Source organism: Rhipicephalus sanguineus, chromosome 3 (genome assembly GCF_013339695.2).
Source record: "Rhipicephalus sanguineus isolate Rsan-2018 chromosome 3, BIME_Rsan_1.4, whole genome shotgun sequence".
Classification (NCBI taxonomy): Eukaryota; Metazoa; Arthropoda; class Arachnida; order Ixodida; family Ixodidae; genus Rhipicephalus; species Rhipicephalus sanguineus.
The window spans coordinates 82,719,194-82,729,071 of record NC_051178.1 but is presented as its reverse complement, the minus strand read 5'-3'; the positions used below and the strand labels follow the sequence as shown (position 1 = coordinate 82,729,071).

Here is a 9,878-nt window from a genome sequence, read left to right as displayed (position 1 = left end):
CGAGAGTGAATCTCTACACATGCAGATTGTCCAAAGCCAAAGAAAAAGACTGCTAGAAGAACCCCTCCGAAGGATGGGCTTAAATTTATCCCTTCCGGTGGTTCTTTCGTTTGGTGCAACCGAATTAGGCCACAGCCACAGGAACCTTTTGGAAGCCATATGCGATTTTCTACAGGAGACAAAGTGAATTGATTTTTAGGTTTATTTAATTTCACCTTATTTTTCATTCATATTGGCTTTAAACAAAAATTTTTTTAGCCTTGACTATTAGGTTAAATTTTTCTTTAAATAATATTGCTCTAAACATATTCGAAATGTAAAACAATTTTATCTCTTAAAAAATTCGGCAGATCCCAGGTACCGTGGGAATCGATGTTATGCGAAGCATGCGCGGGATGGTGACGTGGCGTAATTTTTCACATTGAGCGAAACGTTACGGAATGACACTAGAGAAATGTGGAAGTGGTATGCGCACACTCATATGTTGAAGAGTCGCATATGTATCATATACCCAGTTGTTTACATGCAGTTGCGTAACGATGCCAACAGCAACATTGGTGTTACCAACACCAGACGCAGTAAGCTGATATGTAGTGCTTATATTCTTCAAAACTGGATAGCGCGAATCCGTACGAGGTATGGTACAAGATATAGTGCGAGGTATAATACAAAGAAGGAACACATGCACAGGACAGGTGTTACTCGCAGCTAAGCTTCATTCAGGAAAGCTTCCCTAGATATATACACAACCGAGTGGCGCGCGCAGGCACACTGCATGTACGTTACAGTTGCAGTTGTAGTTGTTACAGTTGTTATGCTTACATTTGTCCCTTATGACGGAGATCGCGCGCACATTTCACGAACCCGTGTGCATGTGTGAAAGGGGTTCTAGACAGTTCTTGAACAAGGTCATCAGCACCACGATCGGTGAGCCCTAGCAGCAGGACGGGAGCTGTTAATCGGATCCGTTCGTGATCGCGGCTACGAGGGGTCTAAGTTCAGTGAAGTGCGAGGTATAGTACAGCTGGTAGAAATACTGGATGCCTCTTACGATGAAATGATCTATGATGTCTCCTGTCCTGGATGTGGCAGCGAGGTCTTTTGATGCCCTGTCCCCATCTAAGCCATCTTTCACGCAGTATAAGGACCAGGTGTTGTTGCGTCATGATAAATCAATGTTGAAGTCACCGGTAATGATGAGATGCCTGGTTCTCTCGGCAGATTCATTATAGGAAGCACTGATCCCGGTTTTTGCGTAATCCACGTGGTCCACGTAGCGGACCGCGTGGACGAGTGGATGGTAGTTGAGCGTCTTCCAGGGGTGTTCTGTCTTAAGCTTTCTTGCTTTCCTTGCGTCCGCCGCGGTGATGTAGCGGTTAGGGTGCCCGGCTGCTGACCCGAAGGTCGCGGGTTCGATCCCGGTCGTGGCGGTCGAATTTCGATGGAGGTAAAATGCTAGATGCCCGTGTACTGAGCCGCCGCGGCACACGTTAAACAATACCAGATGGTCAAAATTGACGGAGCCATTCGCTACGGTGTCTCTTATAATCATATCGTAGTGTTGGGACATAAACCCCAACAATTATTATTATTCTCACTTTCCTTGCGTGTCAGTGTGTGTGTCTTAGTGGTTACTGTGTTGGTTGAGACTATCACCTGTGGCACATAACCGCAAACATGAACTCTGGTATGCGGTGATGTGCCACATGTGATTGAGAGAAAGGGTTTCATGACGTACATGACAGGTATTTTCCGTTATTCATATCATGACCAGTGACTCGTGTTCGTCATACACTGATCTTGTACTATACAACTTCTGGTATATAACAGGTTATGGAGACCACCAGGAGAGCGCCCAGACGTAGGCGGCTAGATAGATAGATAGATAGATAGATAGATAGATAGATAGATAGATAGATAGATAGATAGATAGATAGATAGATAGATAGATAGATAGATAGATAGATAGATAGATAGATAGATAGATAGATAGATAGATAGATAGAAACGGCCAAAATGCCTGAGGTTCGCTAAGAAATGCTTCGCATTTAATAAAGTGCCGCCCGTTTCATGGCCGATCCCCCGCAGTGGGTTGTGCCAGGTTGCCAAGGAACAACTAAGCGACCAACCGACGGCTACGTCCAAGGGGTAAGCGAAGATCATCATCATTATCTACCGCGTTGACACGCAGACTAGCACGAGCGCGAGGGTCTCGAGACCAGCGTCAGCTGCAAGCGGGCTTGCACGCGCAGTTGTTCGGACGGTCATTTTTAGTTCTGGAGGACGCGAATGCAGCCGAAGCGGCGTGGCAGCTCTGGGACGGCGACTGTCGCGGCGACAGCAGCGACCGTGCCAGACTGACAACCGCGGTGCCTTGGCTCGAGTTGTGGTTGCGGCTCGGTTCAAGGTGACTACGCTGTGGATTGACTCAAAGTGACCCATCGTTCGTTCCCGCCGCCGCCCATGTCGAGGACCTTTCATGGCTGGCAGGGATCCTGCAGCACTTCATCGAGGATCTCGACCGACTGTGTGGTAGCAATTACAGGTACCGTGTGTCCAATTGTATATATATTTATATAGACTAATTGGGATGCTTCCTCCAGCTGTTCAATTTTTCAATGCGAATCGCACTTCAGTGCCTAGCCCGTCGGATTAAGGATATATGGATGACCGAAGTTCTAATCTGACGTCCCACATAAACGCACACATACACACATACACATTAGTTTTGTAGCAATAGCACTGATCGCTGCCACAAGAATTTCCTTCGTTCGCGGAAGTGAGTTGAGGCTCCTGGGGCTCTTTGTGTGCTGTGTAATGTGATATCTTTCTCTCTCTTTCCTCTACATCTTTGAATCTGCCCCATAGGGTAGCAAACCGGTTTTCCTTAACTGGTTAACCTCCCTGCCTTGCCATCAATACTGTTTTTTCTCCCTGCTGCATTCTAACAGTGCTGATGGATTAGCATAAGGGTAGTGAAAATGTCGTTCTAAACTAGTTCTAAGCTTGATTTACGTGTGAGCAACTTCAAGTGCACTGCATACCTATTAAAATAATTATAAAATTAAAAGCCACCCGTCACAATGCTCGTTTTGCAATGAATATTTTGCAGCCTCGGAACTTGTCGGGAGTCAAAGCGCTGACACTGCCAGCGACCACCGGCATTCACGTGGCCATCCTTGGGGTATGCGCTCAACTTCGAACACGGCCGCTGCAGCCATGCTCAGAAGCGACCAAGAGCGCCCCAGCTACGGCACCGAGGCCCACCCAATAATCGGCCACAGTGGAAAGCGCACAGTGAAAGTGGGGCACGGTCTCGGCGAAAAGCGAACGGTGGCGCCTTATCAACGCTCCTTCGCCTGCTGAGGTACCAGGATGCAGCCGGCGGCGTCCCCCACCTTGCATCGTCGAATCGCCAGGACGCCCTCATTCGTCCCCCAGTGGGCAGCAAATTCGCGCGCTTGTATTAGCGACGATCTCCCGCCGACTTGCTGTGGCCGGAGGTTACATTTACGGGATTTCAGCGGATTATTCGTCCGACGAATTTTATTTTGTATCTTGTATTTATTACGTATGCGTTATAATCGATGTTAATTAACGTTTAATTTTTGCGTTTTACTAAGCTTCGAAAACTTCCGCTATGTATAGCGAAGAGTTCTGGAAGGTTTGCCTTGTGAATACATTTAAGATGGCGAACTTCCAAACAAACATCAATAAAAACCAAGTATTTTTATGGGATATCCCGACTGTGGATCTGCTGTATGTCTGTAAACTGCAGGAGCAAGCATAATGTTCTTCCTTTGGGGTCTTTTTTTTTATTGGTGGGAATATTTGCATTATTTGGAAGCACTGCGCACATAAGCGCCTTGTTTCTTTCCTCAACTGCAAGTAAATTTATTCGTAATTGTCTTACTCCTAAAGTCTTACGAGTAGAGTCTATTATTCGTAAAGTCTATTTATTACTAGTAAGGTCTATTTACTCGTAAAGTGTTATGCTCAGTAATCGCAACGTGTTCGGATATTTATCGGAGAGTTCTGGATGCTTTGCCTGCATGCGGGAATAGTTTTAAATAGTGAGCAACTTTAAAGCAAGCATTAAAAACTCTGGCGTCTTACAACAAATGTTGCTCTGGATTATTTGTATGCCGACGACGCGATGAAGTTGTCTGTCGTCAATAGAACTTTTTAAAACACTTCATTTTAAAGCCCCTCGTCTCATTCGCGCAAAACGCGATCGTGCTTCGCAGCGGTGCGATGTGTACTCCTGTGGCTCGACTCATTGGTATTTGAGGACGCCGTAGTAAATTAATGCGCGCGCCTTGGTGCGATAAAAAACTTACTGAAGCAAGTCTGTTAAATAAACTCCCTGCAAATAAATGCCATGCGTAGGTTCTCTTGACATTGTGTTACTTTGTGCTGATTTCGCCGCTTATTTTACACTTTGAAAAATACCAACACCGATCTTGTCCCCCCATTACGCTATTCCCATCTTCGCCTCTTGGTGGAAGCAAGGTGCGAGAGTCGGCGTTGTGAAGTCATGAGAAGGCATACAGTTGTATGGTGACTGTGGAAGAAGGAACGGTAATAAATACTATACGCCTGCATTTCAAGCTTTTAAGCAGTTGCGCGCAGCAGCGCATGGCGATTTAGGTGAGGAGAAAGGCGTTTACCCAACCAGCACTGGAGTTGGAACGGTTGGATGGTTGGTTTATTACTCAGTAACCTGACGCAACCCTCCATGGGGGATCAGCCATGAAACGGACGGTACCTTGCTCTAGGAAATATCTTTTTCCGATACAGAAAGCTGTTATGGTCAATGTTTGCCGTGTGTTGTAGATAGAAAACTCTCATCGCCATGAACGGGCACGCGCTCAATCACCGCCCAAGCATTCTATATAGACGGTTACCAAAAGAAGCCGAAATGTGCCGAGCCGCTCTCCTGTGACCCAGCCTTGCGCAACTTAGTGCAATGTGCGCAAATTTTTCAACAGCGATTATGTCTAGCACGGCATGAAAACCTCCCTGCTCCGCAAAAAACTATCATCATCATGAACGGGTATGTGCCACAAAATTTGAGCAAGTCTCACTACTCGCCGCTCTGGCGTGGCCTGTAATAACACTGATGGTTGACAGAACGAGTACAGAGAGAGATAAAGAAAGAAAAGTCACAGTTTCAACGCAAGGGCGAAGCAATGAATGGTATAGCAAGAAATTGAAATGTCACACGAACCAGAAGCAGCTCGACGCTTGCAGCGCGCCCCTGAAGCACAAAGAAGGACGCCCTAAAAGAACGCACAGGCATGCACAGGCAAGCGTGAGCTAACATCTCTCACAGTTGTTACGTCTATGTGCTTGAGCAACGCCCTGCAATAATAATAATATCTGGGGTTTAACGTCCCAAAACCACGATATGATTATGAGAGACGCCGTAGTGGAGGGCTCCGGAAATTTCGACCACCTGGGGTTCTTTAACGTGCACCTAAATCTAAGTACACGGGCCTCAAACATTTTCGCCTCCGTCGAAAATGCAGCCGCCGCAGCCGGGATTCGATCCCGCGACCTTCGGGTCAGCAGCCGAGCGCCATAACCACTAGACCACCGCGGCGGGGCGCAACGCCCTGCAAGTGTCGACAATGGAGAATCAGACGCTCTTAGATATTTATTCTTCTTTTAAACTGCGGCGCGTGGAGTGACCCCCTGCGTCTCCTGGCATACGCTGTCTGATGCAAGGTGTGCTCCGTGTTCTTTGTTTTTTTTTTCCTTCTACATCAGGAGTGGGTACAGAAAATGGCCACTTTGCCGTGCGCGTCTCTTGGCAGTTTTCAAATTGAAAAAAAAAATAGGAGCGTTGCGAGATAGAAAACACGCTCACGCTCCTCCGAGATTTGCTTACCACCAGTGGTAGATTAGGCTCTCTTAGCTGACCGTATTTAAGGTCCCTAGATAAAACAAGTTTTCAAGGTAGCGACACCCTTCCTTTTCCTCCTCGCTTATTTGCCTGGAGCGCCCCCAAGAAGGGTCAAAACGTGCATAAAAAAGGGAATGTTTGCGTTCAGTTATTATGGCGGATAGAAACAATTGTAGCAAATGAGAAGTAAATGAGACGTAGAATAAAGGGTTACTTAGTTGAATATAATCGGTGCAACATAAGAACAAGCGTGTTGTGCGTTACTCAACTGGCAACGTTGTGCAAGTTCTTTATTTCACACCGTTAGCCATGGCGTCTCGCATCGTGCGTCGTAGTTAGTCCAGTTTATAGTGTACTAACTATAGTCCAGTTCTCCGAATATGATTTGCTCGTGCATATGATGTGGCACAATTAACGTGCTTCTTGCTGGATCCTGTGATACTGACTGACCACAGGGCAGCACCTTGTTGTGACGTTGGGACGAGTGATCATAGCCGCTTGTGCGCACACAGGCAAAAGCCGTGGCCAGACTAGAACGAACGCTTGACTAGCAGCGCTGCGGTGACACTTTCTTCTGGAAGAATACGTCCATTTTTGCAATCATGATGCCAGGTAATCGTAGTGCACGTTATATTATCTGGCTGACTACGGAAGAGACCGCGGCACCGCAATGCGGGTGCACGCAACTTAACGAGAAGTGAGGGTGCTACTACCAGTGGGGTGTCCCGTAGTGATGAACGTTGCGACGATGTCGTCGCCCCACCATCAGCGGCAGGTAACAGAAATGTGTTGGAATACTGAACGATTGGCAATAAAAAGCGTGATAGTGAGCGTGGCCTTTCCAGCAGAGTCGCAGTTGCATTGGTCTTTCAGCATGTTAACAAAATGCTGGCGCGACCACTAGCGCTTCTCTGTTGTCATTTTGAACTCGTGCTACAGAGTGGCTAGAGTAGCTACATTGCCGCACACCTGAATACTTACAGAGTGCACCCGAGCCAGTACGGGCAGGAATGCCCCGTCTCCCAAGAACCAGGAACACTACAACACATGATAGAAGGTAATTTCAGCAAGAAGCACCGACCAGCACTTCGCCCTCACCCCATCTCCAGCTTGCACCCCCACCACCCCCACCCTGTGCCACCCCTTAGAGAGCGATGGAAGGATCTTGCCAAGGTTCCTTATTTCATATAGAGACCTTAGATCTTGCTGCCCAGCCCCGCCCTAGAAGACCTAAGGTCCCTACTTGTTTTACTAGGGACCTTAGGAAGACCAGCTGCGGCTCGTTACCAGGGGCCACATGGCAAGAGACGAATATTATATTCAGAGAAGAGAGGACCATTTACTTTCGGCGCAGGCGCCAAAAAGCTGACTAATAAAGTTTTTCATTCATTCACATTCATTGAAGCTGCCCATGTAATTGGGCTGCAAAAGCCTGCTTTAAGAGACAGCAACGCTCGCCTGTAAAAGGCAAGCTAATGTAAACAATGGATTATAAGTGTTCCCGCTTAAGAAAAATTCCCAACAACATGTAGAACGCACGATCAGTTAGGCAGTTCATTCAACATTGTTCACAGTGGAACATTAATATCTAGCATTCCAGTGCAATTTCTTGAGCACTTATAACCATTTAGCGAATATAATGGCAGAGACAGCCCCACATCTAAACCGCTTGCTATATAGGTATATGTCCACTTTTTTGGTTTATAGTTAAGGTAGCTGTGCAGTGTTCAGCTGCTTCCCTTGATATTCACAGTTCAATGTAGCAGTGGTAACATGTGGGGCTAATTTCGAAGCAAACCAAAAGATTGACAAGTAGTTGAGCAGCCCCCGAAGAACGATGAAGCGAAAAATGTTACTGTAACGTTAAGAGACAGCTAGAGACGACAGACGAAGTGGTTAATGTGGCCATTGTGGTTGAAATTGAGAAGAAAAACTGCAGCTGGGTATGGCTAAGGCCCCAAGATAAAACAAAGTTGCTTAAATAGGAACCTTAGGCGACACATGTAACTGGTAGGGATAACTGATACACGTATACAACTATATAATGAATGGTTACGAAATTATTAAATGTGGAAGTGCACATCCGATTAAGGGAACGCAAGAAAGCATCATCACAAGATCCCTGGAAGAGGCGTTCGTACTGTAAAGGACAAAAATTGGGCGTTGCTGCATCAATATATACACTGAGCTACGTAGAGCAGCCCTATTTGAACATCCTATGTAAATCAGGGCACTGGAATGTTAAAAGGAACATAAGAAGGCACAATGTTTACAACAAATATTTATTCTTGTTATTACGTTACAATCTTTGGCAACATTTTCGTAGCAGCCACCTATGAATAAACAAGCATGTACTGAGCCATTGCAATCAAACGCGAACCGCACCAAGACGCTTCATTTGTCAGTGAACAATAAAACTATGAAGAAAATTGCAGCATGTGACATTCAATGCAGAACATTGCTTGATGATTGCCTGAACAAGAGGTACCAGAGGGAGACTCACCGTGACATTTTTTCCAACATGAACATGCGTCCTTTGAAACATACAAGGAATGGCCTAGCAACACACTGTGCTGATAATTTACACAGACACGAATGTTTTCATGGCATGAACAAAGGTGAACACTGTATGCGACATGCCAACCGATTTCCACTGCAGCTTGCCATTTACGTGCGGTATATTACAGCAACATGCACTGGGTAACTTTTGGATCAATAATATGTGTGTTTTCAAAAACACAGGTGATGACACGGTAGCGCATTGCAATAACCATTTCTGCAGACTTCCATACAAATCTCTGCATGACATCATGAAAGTTAAACAATGCACACTACATCCACAGAGGTATTACACTAGTTTGTGATGTCACATGACGTACCAGGGAAAGGCGCATTCAGTAATGCTTGAAAAAGTGACCTGTGTGATTTGAATCAGACAGGTGACAGACAGGTAAATGCATAGTAACACGCTGTAGTAACAATTTCCACAAACTTATATACGAATGTCTGCATGGCAGGAACACTGTTCAACCGTGTATGTAAATTGCAGATCAGTTGTTGCCATGTTGTGCGTGTGACTAGGGAACAGTATGGTGAAGTAACGTTTGACAAAAAAACTTTCATATTTCCAAACTGACAGGAAGTTGCATTGTAACACTGAGGTACCGTTTCCACTAGCTATACAAGTGCCCCGTGGCATAAACGTAGCAGTACAGTTTTATACATCCACACGTTACCGCAAACTTTGGTCGTACGATACATAACAGGTAAGAGGCAGGCACGTTCACCATTGCTTGGAGGAGTAACTAGATTGTTTTAACAAGTATTCAATGGACACTTTGTACTTACGATTTGCACAAGTGATGGTAATGTCCCCATGGGGTATACAAAATGAAACATTACCTTGTGTAAAGAGATGTTCCTAAGCTGCCTCTCATTCGGCGTGTGAGATTACAGGAAGGTAAATTCAGGCAGTGTGGTTGATATGGTGTTTTGAAGAGAATGCAATGAGTACATGAAAACACTGCACGAAAAATTCTCGCATTGTACATGACTGCATCCATGGCACAAAATGGAAAGGCACAGGTTATTTCTATTGCGCTCATATATGTGGCTTGCTGTCATGTTACATTGTAAGCTACTGAACGATACCTTCAGAGTTGTCCCGTGCCGAAAGCATGTTCCAAAACAATGAAAAATGCAGCAATCACATACAAAAACAGGATGCGCTTTAGTCCTTATACTTGCTCTTAATGGAATGACATGGTACACGTGGGGTAGTGCTGTAATCTAGGTAGGAGGACAACTTTTTTCAAGGAATATAAATCTATTCAGGAAGTTGTCAACAAGTTGACAAGGAAAGCATTAAGGAACTTGGACAGTATGGCTCTTGTTTATTCAGTTTCTAAGCATGCACAATGTGCAAGATGGAGCAATTCTTACAAGGCTATTTAAGGTGCGCCGGCCAGCT

General features: G+C 45.6%; 1 non-coding gene across 1 annotated transcript; it reads right to left on the bottom strand.

Annotated features, from left to right (window-relative positions):
- Positions 1 to 5,532: 5,532 nt before the first annotated feature.
- On the bottom strand, positions 5,533 to 5,605 carry Trnas-gcu (transfer RNA serine (anticodon GCU)). Its single transcript has one exon. It is a non-coding gene; the product is annotated as a tRNA-Ser (tRNA).
- Between the last annotated feature and the right edge of the window lie 4,273 nt (positions 5,606 to 9,878).